This window comes from Phocoena phocoena, chromosome 1 (assembly GCF_963924675.1).
Source record: "Phocoena phocoena chromosome 1, mPhoPho1.1, whole genome shotgun sequence".
NCBI classification, from domain to species: Eukaryota; Metazoa; Chordata; class Mammalia; order Artiodactyla; family Phocoenidae; genus Phocoena; species Phocoena phocoena.
Window position 1 is genome coordinate 22,549,186 of NC_089219.1, and position 17,602 is coordinate 22,566,787.

At 51.5% G+C, this 17,602-nt stretch overlaps 1 protein-coding gene across 7 annotated transcripts in view; it reads left to right on the forward strand.

Moving 5' to 3' along the window:
• The first annotated feature begins 203 nt into the window (after positions 1–203).
• The window catches only part of EPB41 (erythrocyte membrane protein band 4.1), a 203,282-nt gene continuing 185,883 nt past the window's right edge, over positions 204–17,602 (forward strand). For 5 of the 7 annotated variants that reach the window (XM_065884503.1, XM_065884504.1, XM_065884457.1 and 2 more), the window contains exon 1: positions 210–324. The gene's annotated coding sequence lies outside the window, so the exon portion shown is untranslated. Of the gene's footprint in view, positions 325–17,602 lie in introns of all 7 variants that reach the window. The other 2 variants (XM_065884505.1, XM_065884507.1) reach the window with 1 other exon arrangement.

Consider the following 17,602-nt stretch of genomic DNA (forward strand, 5'->3'; position numbering starts at 1 on the left):
TCCCCAGACCCAAAGGGTCAGCACCCTGCCGCCCAGAGCTAGGCGTCCGGTCTGGCCGCACCTGCAGCCCCCGCCCCTTCCCGGTTGCGACGCTCACAGTGCCTGGCTCTTTCCCCCACGCCGCCCCGCTGACTGGCAGTTGCCTGCGCCAATCAGAAGGCGCCCCGGGTCGGGGGCGGGGCCTCAAGCCGGAGTTGCCCTGTCAGTGCAGGTGGAGGCCCCCGGCGGGGCAAAGTGGCAGGAACCTCTTAAAGGGCGAGAGTGGCGGAGGGCGAGAACGCGGCCCGGCCCGGCCCAGCCAGGTCTCCGCCCCATCCGGCCCAGGTGAGCCCGGACCGCCTGGGGCCGACCCCGGGAGGGACGGGGTGAGAGACGGATGGACCCACTCCCTAGGGCCCGGGCCGTCCCGCGGGTGGGGAGAGATCTGGTGCTAGGGGTCGGGATCGGGGGCTCTAGGAGTCCCGGGTTCCAAGTTCCGAACTGGGGGTCCAGAGGGGCCTGGGCGTCTCGAAGTTCGGAGTGCGGGGAGGGGCAGGGGCGACGGGAAGCGGGTCCGAGAGCTCGCGTCCGGAGATGGACTCTTGGCGCTGGCGGTCCCAACCGGTCCCGGGCTTGTCTGGGTCGGGGGTCCCGGGTTAGGTGCCGGCGGGCGTGTCTCTAAGGAGTGCTGCAGCCCAGCCCTCCCCCCCAACCCCGCCCTGTCGGGCCCCGAGTGCTCCTGCCGGGCCAGCTGCAGCGCCGGCGGAGCGGGCGGGCGGGCGGCGTGCAGCGGGAGGGGGCACCCGGGCCCAGGGCCCCTCCGGCCCTTACGTAACTGACTTTGAGTTTCCGGACTGAGGAACCCGTGAGCTGGGGCGCAGGCTCTGCCCTCCAGGGTGGCTCTCCGGTCGCCGCCCTGGACGCACACGCTCCCTTCCAGGCTTGGTCTAGGAGACTTCTCTCTGTCTCCAGTCGGCCGGGTCTCTCTGTCGTCCTCTGGTTCCTGCTTGCCCGCGGTTCCCTGTGTCTCTTATCTCCTCTGTGTGGCCCAGTCTCTCCCTGTCCCTGTCCTCTGTCTTTCTCCGAGAGTTTTCTGCCCTCGCCTACACTTTCCTATCCTACCCCCAAAGAGAGACCCCGCCTCTTTGGGGGTAGGATAGGACTTCTCCCCTCCAGCAAATTGAGGGCCGGGACTTGTCCAGATCGACCTCAGCCCTAGCTTGCCCCAGAAGGCGGGAGGGGAGGACTACCCCGTGGGACTGGGGGAGGTTACTCCGAGGCCCACAGCTTCTTCTGGGAGGGAGTGGCTGAATGTGACACCCTTAAGTTCCCGGATTAGGGCTGAAGGCAGACCCCTCTCTGCTTCTGGAGTCATTTTCTCCAGGAGGAGGCTTGGGGAGAGCCTGACCTGGGCTTGGGCTTAGGGAAGCTGGGAGTCCCTGTGAGAACTGCCTGGTGTCAGGTCAGGCTAGATGCTCAGCTACTGAAGGAAAGAGGGTGGGGCCGGGGAGGGGCCAGAGCACTGGCACAGTGCCCCTGATGTTACTGCATGCTCCCAACTTCACCCCAGTTACAGGCCTGGGGACTGGCGTGGGCAGGCGATCAACAGGAGGAGGCCAGAGGACTTTTGCATGGGGGGCGGGGGAGGGTGGAGATAGAAGTGACAGATTCTCAGGTCTAAGGAGCACTTACTGGGATCACTCCCTGCTTTCAGGTCCCTCCTGAGTGTCAGAGAGACAGACACCTCAGAAATAACTCCCATACTGGCTGCTGTCCGGTGCATGTAAACAAGGTGTACCTGCTGCTGTCGGGTGCATGTAAACAAGGTGTTAATAGCAGCTATGAGGTGGTAATTGTTAATTCTGCCTAGGATGGGGGAGGAGAGACTTTGCAGAGGGGGTGGAAGTTTTGGGAAGAAGGGCATCCAGAAGCTGTAGGGAGCAGAGAGGAGGGACAGAAGGGGACTTCTGGCACCCTGTAGGCTTTACATGCAGCAGAACTGGGTTTGAATCCTGGTCCTGTCACTTCCTTGCTATGTGACCTTGCATGAATCACTTCACCTCTCTGAGCCCCAGGTTCCTCCTAATGCCTCCAGATCTTACAGGCATTAGCAGAATCAAATGAGGCAAAGCATGTGCAGTGACCAGAATGGTAACTGTTCTGGGAACAGGCCAACAGGGGTGTTTTAAGAAAGGAATAGAGTGAGGAAGCCCTGAGGTTTCCTCTGGGTATATAGGAGAGACAGGCAGAGCCTGCCAGTTCCTAGCAATGTGGGATGCAGGAGGAGTGCCTGGGTGTGTGGGTGACACGCATGTGTTTCCTGCTCAGCCCATCCCTGAACTGCCTAGACCAGGCTGGCCTCCCTCCTGAAGGCCCCAGGTGCCAATCGAAGCTCCCAGGCTGCCCCACTCCCTAGGCCAGTGGGGGTGGGGCCCCTAGCAGGGCAAGGCCAGCACCCCCTTTGCAGAGTGGACCCTGGCAGGGAGCCTAGCTGACTCTGCTGGGCAGGAACCTCCCAGCCTGGCTGGGAAGATGCTGATACAGTACAGGCCTCTGGAGGCGCAGAGCTCTGCTGGCTGGAGTTGGGTACAGCTGATAGGACCTGAGACAGAAGCGGGCTGTGGTGGAAGTGAGGAAGGGAGATGCAAGAAGAGACCTCTGGAGGGGGAGCCTGAGCAGAGCTGTGGAACCAAAGAGTAATTTCATGTGGTTATTCCCTAAGCCTTTCCTGAGCACCTACTGTATGACATATATGGGTCAGCTGGTCAAAGAGCTGAAAGGATACCCATGAAAGACTCACCATAGAGGTCATGGTGGCCTGAGATTTGTTGGGGATTTGCAGAGTGGACCTTTATTATAGTCCCCGGGGGATGGGGCATTCAGAATTTCCCCGGGGCCTAAGATTTATATTAATGGGGCAGGATTCCACTCCCTGATAGTCTGTGGGCAGTCACTTTTCTCCCTGGGTCTCAGTTTCTCTTTCTGTGAAATGAGAAGGCCAGATGAGCCTAGAGTCTCTAAGGATCTTCCGGCGCCTGTTACTACAGCCTCCGGGACCTGGTTTGGGACTACCCCCACCCCACATGAGGGGAGGAGGAGAGAATGGGGTAAGGGCAAGGTTGAGTGTGTTGGGCCCCCAAGTCCTGTTCTTGGCCTGTGTTCTCGAATCACAGTTGGAACTGCAGCCGCTCGAGCACTTACAGAGTGCATGGCGCTCTGTGCCAAGCCTTTAATATGCAACATTACGTATTCCTCATAATTCTTACATCCTCGTGAGGGAATAGGTATTATCCTTATTTCACAGGAGTTCAGGGAGTGAATTGACTTGACCAAAGTCACACAGCTAGGAAGTGGCTGGATTCTAAGCCAGGTCTGTCTGCCTCCAAAGCCCAGACTCAGCTAAAAGGGGGAGACTCCACCCCATAGGTACTGAGGTGCCCACATTGCTTAGCCCTTACCTGCAGAACCTGCCTGACCCCTGCTGGGTGAGCTCAGAGCTCTGGGCTGTTCAGGCTGGGGAGGTGGGGGACAGGCTCTGTGGGTGCCCACTGGTTCCAGTAAGGGGAGAAAGAAGCAGAAGGAGCAACTTGGGGGTCAGGGCCTCACAGGGAGTTTCTCCAGAGGGCCAGCCCCACCTGCCTATGCTCAGTGCAAGAGCTGGGCACTGAAAGGCAGCCCTGGGTATGTGGCCAAGTTGGACCTCACTTTCTCCATCTGTAAAGCATGGGTTTAGAGTAGTTGAGTACAGACATTCCTTGGCCTGTGGGTGAGTGGCTAAGGTTGGTGATGGGGTCAAGGGTTAGAGGAGGGGTTGGGTAGTAGTGGCTGAGCCTGCGGAGGGAGAATTTGGGTCAGGAACAGCTTGGATCCTGGGCTGGCTGTTTGACAGCAACTATTTTAGATGAAGGGACTGAGGTTGGAGAGGTTCAAAGGCTTGTCTGGGGCTGGACAGCTAGTATGGCAGAGACTGAAGGGCAAAATGGATGGGAAGACCTAGAGAACAACATCCAGGCAGATGCCAGTTGGAATCCTGGCTTGACCACTTAACTACTTTTGGAGATGTGAAGTGAGCGGCCAAGAACACACAAAGAGGAGTCCCTTCACCTCACTGTCCTCATCTGTAAAATGGGAAGAGTAATAATTTTGCCTTTGTCCACTTCCGGGGTCATTGTGAAGGTCAAAGGAGATGTGGCATTTGTGGGATCAGGTGAGAATGTGGGTGCTGGTTATTTTTCAGTCCAAAGCTGCACTTCTGGGTGTGTGTTTGTGGGGAGGGAGCATTTCTGACAGCAGTGCTGCTGAGATGCTTTACCCTGGGGTGATGCACTGGAGAACAACCCTAAGAATGTCACCACTATTTATTGAGTAATTTGTTACCATACACCAGGCACTGGGCTCAGAGCTTCACCTCTCGCTGTCTCCTTTAGTCTCTACCTTCTCAGGTAGATGGTGGCCTGACCCACACCAGATCTCTCTGAAACCCATGCTTACAGCTCCCTGTGATAACAGTAGCTAAGATTTATGAAGTTTGCTGTGTTACTGTGTGCCAAGCATTGTTCAAAATGTTTTACATATATTAACTTACTTAATCTTCACAACAACCCTGGAGGTGGGTACTAATACGCTCTGCATTTTACAGATGAAAATCTGAGACACAGAGAAGTCAAGAAATAGGCCCAATGTCACCAAGCTAGTACATGGTAGAGCCAGGGTATGACCCCGAGTTCTCAAGTCTCCTCCTTGAAGCACTCACCACAGTTGTAATTCAGTTATTATTTATGAGATTGCTTCCTCACTGACTGTAGGGTTCCATGAGGGCAGGGACCAACACCTGGCACACAGTAGGTACTCAGCTAATGTTTGTCTGCAGGGATCCTGCTGCCTCCAGTGGGCTGAGCCCATGGAGACCCGATGAGCTCAGGGTAGATTATCAGATTATCAGACTGCTGACTAAGATGGTATCTGCCCCAAAGAGCCCCGGAGGCAGAGGGAAGGGCAGGGTTTCCCCCCCCCCCCCCCCCCCCCCCCGGGCCCAGGCTCAGGCCAAAGAGGGGCCCCAAAGGCTTGTTTGTTGGCTGTGCTTGTATCTCACTGCTGTCCTTTGCTTCCATGTGCCACTGCGGCGATGACTCCACGGCTTCTCCCCCAATGGCTGCGTGACCCCATGGCTGCTTCTGGGTGAGTACTGGTTTGGCTAAGTAACTGCCACATGGGCTTTATTCTAATGCGCGTCCTGTGGCTCTGAGGCCACTGGGAGGTGTAGAGGGAGTCCCGGGGTGGGGGAGGAAGAGCTGAGGGAAAATCCTAACTCTGAAGTTAGGATCCTATCACAACCAGCTGACTTCTTTCCAGACTCCTGACACACTGATGCAGTGATTTTTGCATCTGGTTTTAGCCACTGATGGGTGGCTCTTTGCGTCTCCATTTTGCATCTGTAAAGTGGGAATATTAACACCTACCTGACACAAGTATGTTTATTCTTTTATTCTCGTAAGCCCCACGAGGGCCGGGATGTTTATTCACCTGTGCACTGCTGTATCCCAGCACCGAGGATAGAGTGGCTCATAGTAGGTACGCAATGAATATTTCTGAATGAAAGAAAATATTAATTCAGCATCACTATGCACCCGTCGTTGTGCTGTGTATTGGATTAAATGGCTAATGCATATGAAGTGCCCAGCCTTAGAGGGGCTCAGTGAGCATGAGTCCCCTCTTTGCTCCCCAGATTGTGCATTCCTTGGGGGCCAGGTCTCTGTTAAGTGAGTTCTGGGTCCTCCGAACTGAGTGTGGGATCAAGTACCAAGGAGGCATCAGTCAGCAGAGAGAGGGGCCTAGGCAGCGAGACTCAGGGCCTCTGCTTAGGCCTGGGGAAGGAGTGGCAGAGCCTCTGGATTTCATCAGAAGGGTGGGTCGGCTGGGGAGGTCTGGGGCTGAAGGAGGGAGGGATGAGGAGGAGGGACTCTGCCTCCTAGGACTGCCACTTTCCTAGCTGTGTGATCTTGGATAAGTCACTAACCTCTCTGAGTCTTGGAGACCTCATCTGCGACATGCATATCATAGCACTTGCCCCACACGGGCGTGGGAAGGAGCCAGTGAGAAGTGCGGGGCACAGGGCCCTGCTTGGTAGCTGTTGGTTTTCTCCCAGGCCTGGGCTCATTCTGGGAGAGGACTAAGTAAAGTGTTCCTCTTTTTGGCTACTTTCTCCTACTTTTAACTTCCCACCTGGGTGGAACTAGACTCTAGGAGTCAGGAACCCCAGACTCCCCAGCAGGCTGGCCAGGGCCCAGGGATAAGGGCTGGCTTCTGCCCAGTGTGGAAGTAGCTGAGTGGAGGTCCCAGCTCTGCCATTTTTTGCTGTGTGACTTGGTTCAGTAAACCACCTTCTCTGGGCCTCAGTTACCTCACCTGTAAAATAGGGTTAATAAAGCATACTTCCCTTGAAGGATTATTCAGTGAGCAAATGGGTGGAGTAGGAATCATCATCACTATTACTATTTGGCCCTGGCTGAGGAGGCTCCAGGGAGGGCCCTGGAGAATTGCATCCCACCTTGGCCGAGGGATCCTGAGACTCTCTAGTCATCATATGTACTATTGCCACTTATTGGATATTTTTCATATAATGGGCTGGTTGTTTTGTTATTTTAGACACATTATCTCATCTAGTCCTCCCAGTGACCCTATGAGGTAGGCATTATGGCCTCAACTTTATGGATGAGGGAATTGGTGTAGAGTAAATCAAGTGAGTTACCCAGAGTCACATGGTTATTTAGGGGTGGAGCTGGGGCTCAGACCCAAATCTGCTCACCCTAAGGCCGCAATTATTAGTGTGAAACCCTCTCACTTCCCCAAAGGAGGCAGAGGCTGGGTCTGGGTCTTCTCTGTCCATCTCCATTGCCCAGCACAGTACTGGTGGGGGCTGCTGGGCTGTTTGCTGAATATATAGATACACACACACACACACACACTCACATACGTGCATGCGCGTGCGCACACACGCACACACACACGTGCACACACACACACACACACACACACACACACACACACACACGCACAGTACCCCCACCCAGCCTGGTGCTCCAAGAGTTTTCAAGAAAGAAGAGAACAGAAAGCAGGAGAAGGCCTGCCAGTGTAGTTGTTGAGAGTCAGACAGACCTGGCTTTGAATCCTGCATCTATCGCTTACTAGTTGTGTGACCTTGGGCAAGACATTTAACCTCGTAGAGACTTAGTTTGCTTATCTGTAAAATGGGGATAGAAAAAGAAACTACCTACCTCTTAAGAGTTCTTATGAGGATTACATAATGCACATAAGGCACATGGTGAGTACTCAATGATAGTAATTATTGTTATTATAGTTATAATTATGAGTATTATTTTGGGATTACAAAGATATCCCTCTTGAGACAATGGAGACCAGGCCTGGGAGGAACCCGCTGGGGACAGGCAGGTAGTAACCAATCTAACAGGTTCTGAAAGTCACCTGCATATAGGGAGGGAGGAGGCCTCTTGGAAGTAGGAATGTACCTCCCTTTCCTAGCCATCTGCTTTCATTCATACCCACTCTGTGCCAGGCCCTGTGCTGGGCATGGGGCACAGAGGTGAATCTGTGTCACCTCTGCCCCCAACTGCCTCCTTGCCTGGGAGCTCAGAGTCTGGTTGGGGAGGAGGACACAGAAACTACCAACTCCACCTTTGATTGAAGCACTAAAGTGTGAACTGTGAACATCTCCTCAGGCAAAGACCAGGAGAAAGGGCATTCCTAGTGGAAGGAACTGCTTTGCCAAGGTACTGAGCCGTGACCTGCACTTGGGGGGATGCGGCTGGAGAGACAGGCTCAGGGGAGTTAGGGAACTTGGCCCAGAGGCCATGGGGGACCATTGGGTATGAAGCAGGGGAATGGCGTGGCCAGGCTTTTATTTCGGAAGGATCACCTTGTGTGGAGGACAGAGAGGAGGGAAGGGGTAGGGGCAACTCTCCAGGTGAGTGATGCTGAGGCATAGGGCCTGGGGCTGAGCCACGGAATGGGGAGCAGCGGGGGGTTGTGAGCTCTGTCCAGGAGGCAGAGCCAGCAGGGCGAGCTAAACTGCAGTGGGCAGGGTGAGGTCTTAGGTCTGGGGGTGATGGGGCCTGCTGGGGTCTCTGGCTGAGGGACACAGCTGGGTCAGGGGGTAAAAGCCACTTGTCTGCTCCTTGCCACCTTCTGCCTCAGTTTCCCTAGGGCCCATGCCCCCTACTTCTGCCTTGGGGGTCCCTTGTGGTGAACCTGGTAGGTCTAGCAGGGAAGACAGCTCTTTGGGGTGGAGGCTGGACAGGGGCTGTGAGGTGCAGACAAGCCTTGGGTTCTAGCCCTGCCAGTGTCACTGAATGTCTGTGTGGCCCCTGGACGTCACTCCCTCTCTTGCCCTGTTGTCCGCGCCTTGAGAGAGAGGACAAGAAAACCTGTTTTGCCTTCCTCAAAGTTTCAGTGATAAAATACAAGTATAGACAACATACATCTATTGAGCATGGACTGTGTACTAGGTTCTGGGGGCACAAAGATGACTCGGAGGGGGTTCTTGCCCTTCAGGAAGCATGAAGCACTTCAGAGCGAGCCCAGCCCAGCAGGTGCTTAACTCTAGGCCTCAGGGGAAGAGACAGCTAAGCTGGGACTTGAAGGATGAATAACAGCTCTCTAGGTGGGCAGTGGAGGGAACAGATTTCTAGGCATAGGCAAGAGCGTGCGTGAAGGCTTGAACCTACACAATGTGCTTGGGTCCTAAGTACGTAGTTTGGTATGGCCGGAGCAAAAAGGGAGAGGTAGGTGGTGATGGGAGGTGAGGATGGACAGGGAAGCAGACCTAGATCACACATTGCTTTGGAGATGATCGCTTGCTACTCTCTCCTTCCTGCATCTTCATAACTGCCTGCTCCCTTCATAGAGACTGCCAGCGCCCTTTCCACCCTCCTCCTCTCCCATCCCCCCTCCTTCCCTCCTTGTCCCTTCTTACCCCCACTCTAGTCACACCCAGTGGCTGCCTCTCTCAGGAGTTAACAACCTGGGTTCCCTGCTGGCTCTGCCACTTATAAGTTGTGTGGCCTTCGGTCATTTGCCCTCTCTGAACCTCAGTTTCCACCTCAGTAAAATGGGGACAGCAGCCTTCCTCACAGGGAAGGGTGGAGGCTTCAATGAGGTGATCTCCACAAATGGCCTTGTACAGTGTCTGAATGTAATGTGCACCCATCAGAAGCAACTCTACATAAATCATCATGCTTTGGACTCCTTGGTCTCTCTGGTCCCACCCACTGCTTCCCCTGCCTCTCCTGACAGTGAGCTCTGGCCAGCAAAGGAAGGAAAGGATTAAGAAACAAGCCCAATCTCCAGAGGGGTCCTGGCCCACTGCCGAGCTTGCTCCCTCTTACCCCTTGCCCCCCCTTGGCCTCAGGCCCAAGGACGCTCAGTCTTGAGGGCAGGGCTCTCCCCAACTCCCCACCCTAGAGGCCCCTCCTGGGCTAGAGGCCAAAGCCAGCAGCAGAGTGATGTCCCGTATCTGTGGGAGGCCCCATAGTCTGGGCAGAACTGGATCCCTGAGCCTCGTGGATTTTACAGCAAAGGCTGGTGACCAAGTCCCTTTTGGCACAGACGCAGGAACCTCAGATCAGAGCAGGTGGCTGATGGCGCAAGGTCATGCAGCAGGAACCTAGGTCTCCGGACCCTTTTTGTACTATCCTGTGAATGGTTTTGACGTTGGCTATCATTTCACCTCCCTGAGCCTCAGTTTCCTCTGCTGTGGAATGGGGTTGATTTTACTGTGAGGATTGGCAATAACATAGATAAAGCACTTGGTCCAGGGTTCAGCATTATGAGGCCTCAGTGGTAGGTAGCAACTGTGACTGCTGTCGTAACTGCTGCCTCTGAGAACCTTCTTCTGCCCTACCTCTTCCCAGTCTAGGAACCTGGAGTATTTGATACAGTTTCTTGTTGAACTGATGACACCCAATAAACTGGTTTTAAAGCCAGAGGCTCAGCATCTTTTGCCCCCTCTCCCCCACCTCCCCCTTCCTAGTTGGCTAGAACACTCTATCCTCACCCTTGGCCTGATTTTGGCCTCTGCCCCTTGCCCATCTCTGCCCTCCTGGCACCAAGCCTGCATGGTCTCTCTTCCAGGAGCCACATGAGGACAGAGTTTCCCTTCCGCAGCCTCCTCTGATCAAATGCCACTGCCAGTACTTTGAAAAGCAGAGTCAGAAGGGTCTTGCATTACCCAGGCCTCAGCTGATTTTACTGTGGAGACAGTTGAGGGCTGAGGGGACAGAGGTGGACTCTGAGTTCCCTGGAACTGCCCTCAGGCAGCCAAGACGACACTAAGACTTTTGCAGAGGCCGTGAAATAGGCCTAGAAGGGCAAACCTGGTCCACAGCCCCAAATGTGGAAGAGTAGAAGGACCACCAGACTGGGGGCTGGAGGGCTGTGGCCCTTACCCAGCTCTTCCTGACCTCTCTGAGCCTCTGTCTTCTGTTTTCTAAAAGGAAGGGGATGGATTGATGTCAGAGGTTTCTACTAACATTACAGGATTAAAAGAAGGGCCAACAGAGCTCAGTTTGAGTCGCAGTTTCATCACTGACCAGCTGTGGGACCTCTAGCAAGTTGTTTTACCTCAGTGAGCTTTAGTTTTCTCATTTACAAAATGGGAAAAATATTAGCACCTTCTCATAGGTACTTAAGGGCTAAATTAGATAATTCAGGTAGAGTACTCCATCCATAGCTGGCACACTGCAATTTTTGTTGTTGTTATTCTTAGATTAGCAGAGGCAAGAAGAAATCAGCCAAGGCCAGTTAGGAAGCAGTTCACGGAGAAGGCAGGGCTTGAGAATGTGCAGGATTCGTCTGTTCATTCATTCACTCAACACATATGTATTTAGGATTTGCACAGACAGGGCATAGCGAAGAGGAGCAGGGAGGCTGGAGAAAGCTGGAGGCAAGCAGACCTGCCTATTCTAGATGTGTGATGTGGGATCATTACTTCTCTTCTGTGGGTCTCATTCCCTCAACTGTAAAGTGGTGAGAAAAGTGAGCATAATCCTTACCTCCAGAATTGTCCTAAGATGCAAGAGTTCATGTACACAGTGGGTGATCAGTCTGTCTGATGCCTTTTCTCTCCCAGCTCTGTTAATGACTAGAGGTATGATCTCAGGCAGCAAGTCCTTGAATCCACCAACCACACTTCCACCCCAGGGCCTTTGCACTTGCTGGTCCTTTGACCTGGAACACTCTACCCCCAGATCCTTTCACGACTTGTTCTCTCATCTCCTCAATGTTTTTTGTTTACACGTCACCTGCTCAGTAAGGCCTTTCCTGACTACTCTGTTTAACAGTGTGGCACTACGACCCCAACACTCCCTATCCTCCCTCCTGGCTTATTTTTCTCCACAGCACTTATCACTTTTTGACATACAATATTTTATAGAATATTTGCTCATTGTTTGACTCCCCCCACTGGAATGTAAGCTCAGTGACGATGGTAATATTTGTCTGTCTTGTTCAATGTTATATCCCTTGTACCTAGAAGAGTGTGTGGTTCATAGTAGGTGCTCAGTAAATATTTGTGGAGTGAATTAGTGAATAAATGAAGCCTCTTCTCTCTGGGTGTAGCACTATTCTGAGCACACACACACACACACACACACACAATAGATTCTCAATAAATAATTGTATGAGTGGTCATCATCTCCATCTGCCAGATAATACCTTGGTTGGGTCAACCCTGAAGCCCTTTAGCTTCTGACATTTTCTGCCAGGGCATCAGTTCAGCTGGAGTGCCCAGATCTTTTGTTCCTGAGTCTGAGCTATGCAGAATTTCTGGTTGGGACTCTTTGGCTGTTGCGCCCACATGGTTATTATGTCATTATTGATAATTAGCACTTAGGCCCAGAGGATTGAGCTTTTTGTTTTTCAGCAGAAATCACAGCAAAGAGCTGTGCTAGCCAGCAGGGGCCCAGGCCTGGAGTGGCTTCCTCTATAACTACCCCCTTCCCAACTATGGGTCCATGGCTTAGGAAGACCAAGACAGAGGTGCCCAAAGCTAGGGGCACCTGCATACCAGCTCAATCGCTGTCTTCCCCAGGCAGTATTCTCCAGACTTTCTTCTCCCACACATGCTTGGCTCTCCATGCCTAGCCTGGTTTAGAGGGGGGTCCCCATGCCTCTGGGGGAGGTATAGTTCCCAAAGGTTCAGCTCACAGGGCCATTTTCTGGTGCCCAGGATTCAGGTATTATGGGTGGAGGAAATAACCCTATGTTTAAGACTCAGGAGCCTGGGTTCAAGTCCCTGCTTAGCTGCTGAGTTGTTGGGTCCCCGTAGGTACATCAGTACCTTTTGCTGGGCCTCAGCTTTCTCATTTGTCAAACAGAGATAAAGAGATAGACACCTGCTTGGCTTCACCAGGGAAGAGAGGCAGGTTAGTGTAGTGGGCAAGGATAGGGCTCTGGAGTCAGACACACTTGGTTTCCCCACTATACCCCTTCTTAGCTGTGTGACATTGGGCAAATTGCTTCACCTCTCTGACTTCAGTTCCCAAAGCTAAAGAATGGGGTTAAAACAGTACCCACTCCATAGGGTTGTTGTGACAACTAAATAAGGGAACGCAGGTAAAGGATCTAGGCACATAGAGAGTGCTCTTTACGCTGGTATTATTATAATGACCATTACAGGAATGCAGGCCATCTGTAAACTGTAAGACGGTACTAGCAATAAAGCCAGGAAGATGTGGGTTTGAATCCTTACTCTGACTCTTACTAACTGGGTGATCTGGGGTAAGTTTTTCACTTCTCTGAGATTCTGTTTCCTCATCTGTACAATGGGAATTAGAGTCATACTGTGTTCAAGGGGCTGTTGTAAAGGTTCAGTGACGTGTTGCATAAAGAGTACTTGGTACAATGGCTTGCAGATGTCATCCCCATTTTATAGATAAGGAAGAGAGGAGTAGTGACTCACCTGAACTCACATAGCATCTCAGTGGTGGAGCTTTGATTTGAACCTCGGTCTGCTTACCTTAAAAGCCCCCAATCCTTTTATCTCTTCTTGCCATCACCCAAATATGGGACAATGATGAAGGTGTTTGTTCTTGGTGCTACTGGTCTCATCTCATTCATCCCGTGATCCCCAGTGCCTACGCACAGGAGGTGCTCAGTAATGTCTGCTGGATGAAGAAAGCGGGGAGCAGCATGTCCTCAGTTCCAGGGAGCCTTTTGCCTTGGGATTTTTTTCTGCTTGGTTGATAGCAGAATAAAAATAAAAATAAACAATAAAAATCATACTTAGCACAGGTGTGGGCTTGTAATCTGAAGAACCCTTTGCACCTCCCACATAATTGATCCTTCTTGCTACCCTGGGTGATATCCTGGGTGGGTACCTCTATTTGATTGGTGTGGAAATGGGAGCCCAGAGAGGGTGTAATGGATGAAAATTTGCATCCTGCCCAAAATTCACATTGACGCCTTAATCCCAATGTGATGGTATTTGGAGATGGGGCCTTTGGGAGGTGATTAGGATTAGATGAGGTCACGAGGGAGGGGCCCTCATGATGGGATTAGTGTCCTTATGAGAAGGGATACCAGCGAGCTCCCCCTCTCTTTGCCATGTGAGGACATGAGAAGAGGTGGCTGTCTGCAAGCCAGGAAGAGAGCTCTTACCAGAATCTGACCAGGGTGTCACCCTGATCTTGGACTTCCAGCCTCCAGAACTGTGAGAATATAAGTTTCTGTTGCTTAAGCCACCCAGTCTATGGCATTTTGTTAAGGCAGACCGAGCTAAGAGAGAGGGTAAGTGACTTGCCCACAGTCACACAGTGAACTTATTGCAGAGCTGAGGCTGGACTTATTTGTAGTCATTTCTCTCTTTTTTCCCCGTGGAAAAACTCCCAGTCACTGGAAGGCTTAGAAATGGAGACTAGCTAAATGCTAGACAGACAGCTCAGGAACTGTCCTGCCACAGCAGCTTTGGAGGATCTTAGGGCAAGTCAAACCTGGCCATTTCTGGGTACCCAGTCTCCTCCTGCTTCCCCATAGCTCCTCCTCTGCCCTCTCCCAGGGGAGGGTTGGGCCAGGCTGACTTTAGCAGGTTTAGAAGGGGCTCAGCTAGCTGGTGGCACTGAGCCTGTTCCCATGTTTCTTGGGAAACCCTCTGGAGGGTTGCCTGCCTGAGGGATAGAGAATTAGTGGGTTAAGCTTGAGTGAGCTGGAGGCTTGGCTGGATCAGGGACATTAGGCATACCCCAGCTGGTGAGAGAAGGGGGTTGGGGAGGGTCATGGGAGGTCAGATTCTTGGGTCCCTCCTTGAATGGCCCAGGGCTCCAATCAGAAGCAGCCACAACAGCCTTTCCCTGGGGTCTTGGGACAGATGTTGATGTTGCTCTTTCATCTCATTTCCAAAGTGCTTTCCTGAGAGTGATATGAAAGCAGTGTGGAGCAGAGGACAGTGGTAGCAGATGGACTTCGTTTAAACTGTGTGACATTGGGCAAATCACCTAATGTCTCTAGACTGTAGTTTCTTCAACTGCAATTGAGGCTAATAACACTTTATGCGGCTAAGTGCATTAATGCATATAAAGTACTCAGTACGTGACTGGCACATAGTAAATATCTAATAAATGTAGTGGTCATTATATTTTTAATTTTTTTTAAATTTGTTATATTTTTGTGGTACGCGGGCCTCTCACCGTTGTGGCCTCTCCCGTTGTGGAGCACAGGCTCCGGACGCGCAGGCCCAGCGGCCATGGCTCATGGGCGCAGCCGCTCCGCGGCATGCGGGATCCACGCGGACCGGGGCACGAACCCGCGTCCACTGCATCGGCAGGCAGACTCTCAACCACTGCGCCAGGGAAGCTTGGTCATTATTTTTAATAATAAGTTATCTCTAAGGTCCCTTCCGGCTCAGACAGTCCTAGGTTATATGGCTGTACAATTTAGCTTGGCCTCCAGCTTTGGACGAGAAATGTAGCTGCACTTAGAAGAAGGCAGTGAACAGAATCTGGAGTAGGGGTCAGAAAACTTGGGTTCAAGTTTGGGCTCTGCCGCCCCTGTGCTATGTGACCTCAGGCAAGTCTCCTCCAGTTTCTGGACCCATTTCCCAATATGTTTAAAATCAGCTTGGGCTTGATGATGTCTAAGGGCCTATCCAGTTCTAACATTTTGTGAATCTAGAGGCCTAAAGGAATACCCTACTAAACGGTCCACTGGGTCCTATTTTACAATTTCGACTTCCTTCCCTTCTGTCCCTTGTTTCTTGGAGTGTCTTCACAGCAGAAAGGACGTAACTTGCCAACTCCAATATATGGATTTTAATCATACTTAGCTGTTTTTGCTTTTACTGTGCACAGGGAACTCTTTAAAACAGAGCTTAATGCAATTTTTGTAAGCAAAGTGCATTCTGTCAAAGAGGTCAAAACATGCTCTTGTGTTTTCAAATGTGAAAGAGTATTCATTCATGGAATTGTCTTTCATTGCATCTGCTGATTTCTTTTGCTTTTATCTCAAAAAATGACCAGCACAGGCAGCTGTGTAGGTTATAATTAAAAAATATATGCTGCAGTCAGTGTGCTTGAAAAAATAATCATGGGTATGATTTAGATAAAAAGATATTTGTCAAGTATATAAGAGAGAAAAATGGGGGAAAAAAGGGAAAGAAAAAGAAAAAAGAAATAAAAAGAGAGAAAAATGGGAAATAACCTAAATGTCTAATAACATTTAGGTTTAATTAAATGATGGTACATCCACTTGAGGGCACTGTGGATGTCATAATATATTGTTAGGAGAAAAAAGTTGGTTCTGAAACAATATGATCTAAAGTTTAAAAAAGCATTAGGCTGAACCATATGCAATTGCTGATACTTGACCATTTTAACCTATAAAATCAGCAATTTCATATGACTTAATATATATAAACAAAAATGTACATCTGGGGGCTTCCCTGGTGGCGCAGTGGTTGAGAGTCCGCCTGCTGATGCAGGGGACGCGGGTTCGTGCCCCGGTCCGGGAAGATCCCACATGCCGCGGAGCGGCTGGGCCCGTGAGCCATGGCTGCTGAGCCTGCACGTCCAGAGCCTGTGCTCCACAATTGGAGAGGCCACAACAGCGAGAGGCCCGCGTACTGAAAAAAAAAAAAGAAAAAAAAAAAAAAGTATATCTGTCAGGAGAGGTACTAGAAGGGAAATCTCCCACCAAAATATTGACGGTAGTTATTTCTGATTGATGGCTTTACGTTGATTAAAATTGTTTTTCTTAACTATATTTTCTGTGAACAATGCAAGCACTACTACTGAAAATAATCCCCTAGAAAGGTATACCACTGTATAAACAGCAATTTTTCCACCTTGTTATAGCTTGTTTGATTTATCATTTGTGTTTAAAAGGTCTAAAATGACTGCAATTTTATTACCATGGGCCAGATAGAAAGCTCTACTCTTTTTTTTTTGCCATACGTGGGCCTCTCACTGTTGTGGCCTCTCCCGTTGAGGAGCACAGGCTCTGGACTCGCAGGCCCAGCGGCCATGGCTCACGGACCTAGCTGCTCTGCAGCATGTGGGATCCTCCCGGACCAGGGCACGAACCCATGTCCCTTGCATCGGCAGGCGGACTCTCAACCACCACACCACCAGGGAAGCCCGGAAAGCTCTACTCTTCATGTACTTTTGGTACCAGGATTGGTTTTTATTCAGTAGTGACTGTTCAGAACACTTTGCTGGTGGGCCCAGGTTTTCAAAGCCCTCTTCATCTCTTGCCACTCCCCACAACCGACAAATGTTTTCCATGAGCCCTACCACTGGGGCTTCAGGCCAGCTGTGTCCCTAATCTGCCCACGTCCCAGATTTGGGAATGGTTCAGACTCCAACTGTTCCCCCACCCCACCCCCGCTTTCTTCCAATCTCATCTTTTCCAGGTCATTGGAGGCCCCATCTACTCTCCCTGGCCTTCCCCCCTGGTCACCACCTAATTTCACCATCTAATTTCACCCTCTTCTGTGCAGCTGGTGTTTGCTTTTTGCTGGAGCTCAGTTTGCAATGGGGAAGGATTAGGACCCTTTCATGTTGTCTTTTTTCTTTTTTTCCCTTAGTGCCCTTGACCACTCCAGGGTCTGAGAGGCAGCTTGCAGGGCCTGTATTCCCTAGGAAGGAAAAGGAGGGGTGGTGGGGGAGGCAGAGGTGGGCTCAGCTGGCAGGCGGGATAGAGATGGCCCCTAGAGACCCCATCCTGGGGCTTGGAGCATGCATGGCACAGCCCTTACCCTGATGTGAGCATGGAGCAGCAGGCAGGGAGGGAGCTGAGTTTCTTCCTAGGAAATTAGCTTCAGAGATGGTGCTTGGGACCTTTACCCTGTACTCAATGGCAGTCTCTGCAGGGTGAGCTGGGACCGGATGTCTGGTATGTAGAGGCCTCTTCTGAGAGGGCAGATGGGCACAGGAGTAAGGGTAGTTTCTCTGCCTTTGGGTTGGGCATTACTTTTCCTCTCACCCCCTACTATGTGTTGGGCCCTGCTATACTCAAGCATCTGGCACTTAGCCTAACAGGTGATGGTGTGTACCTAACTAATAACAAAAATCCCTCATGTGTGGAGAGTACTTTACAGTTTACAAAGCCCTTTCATCTC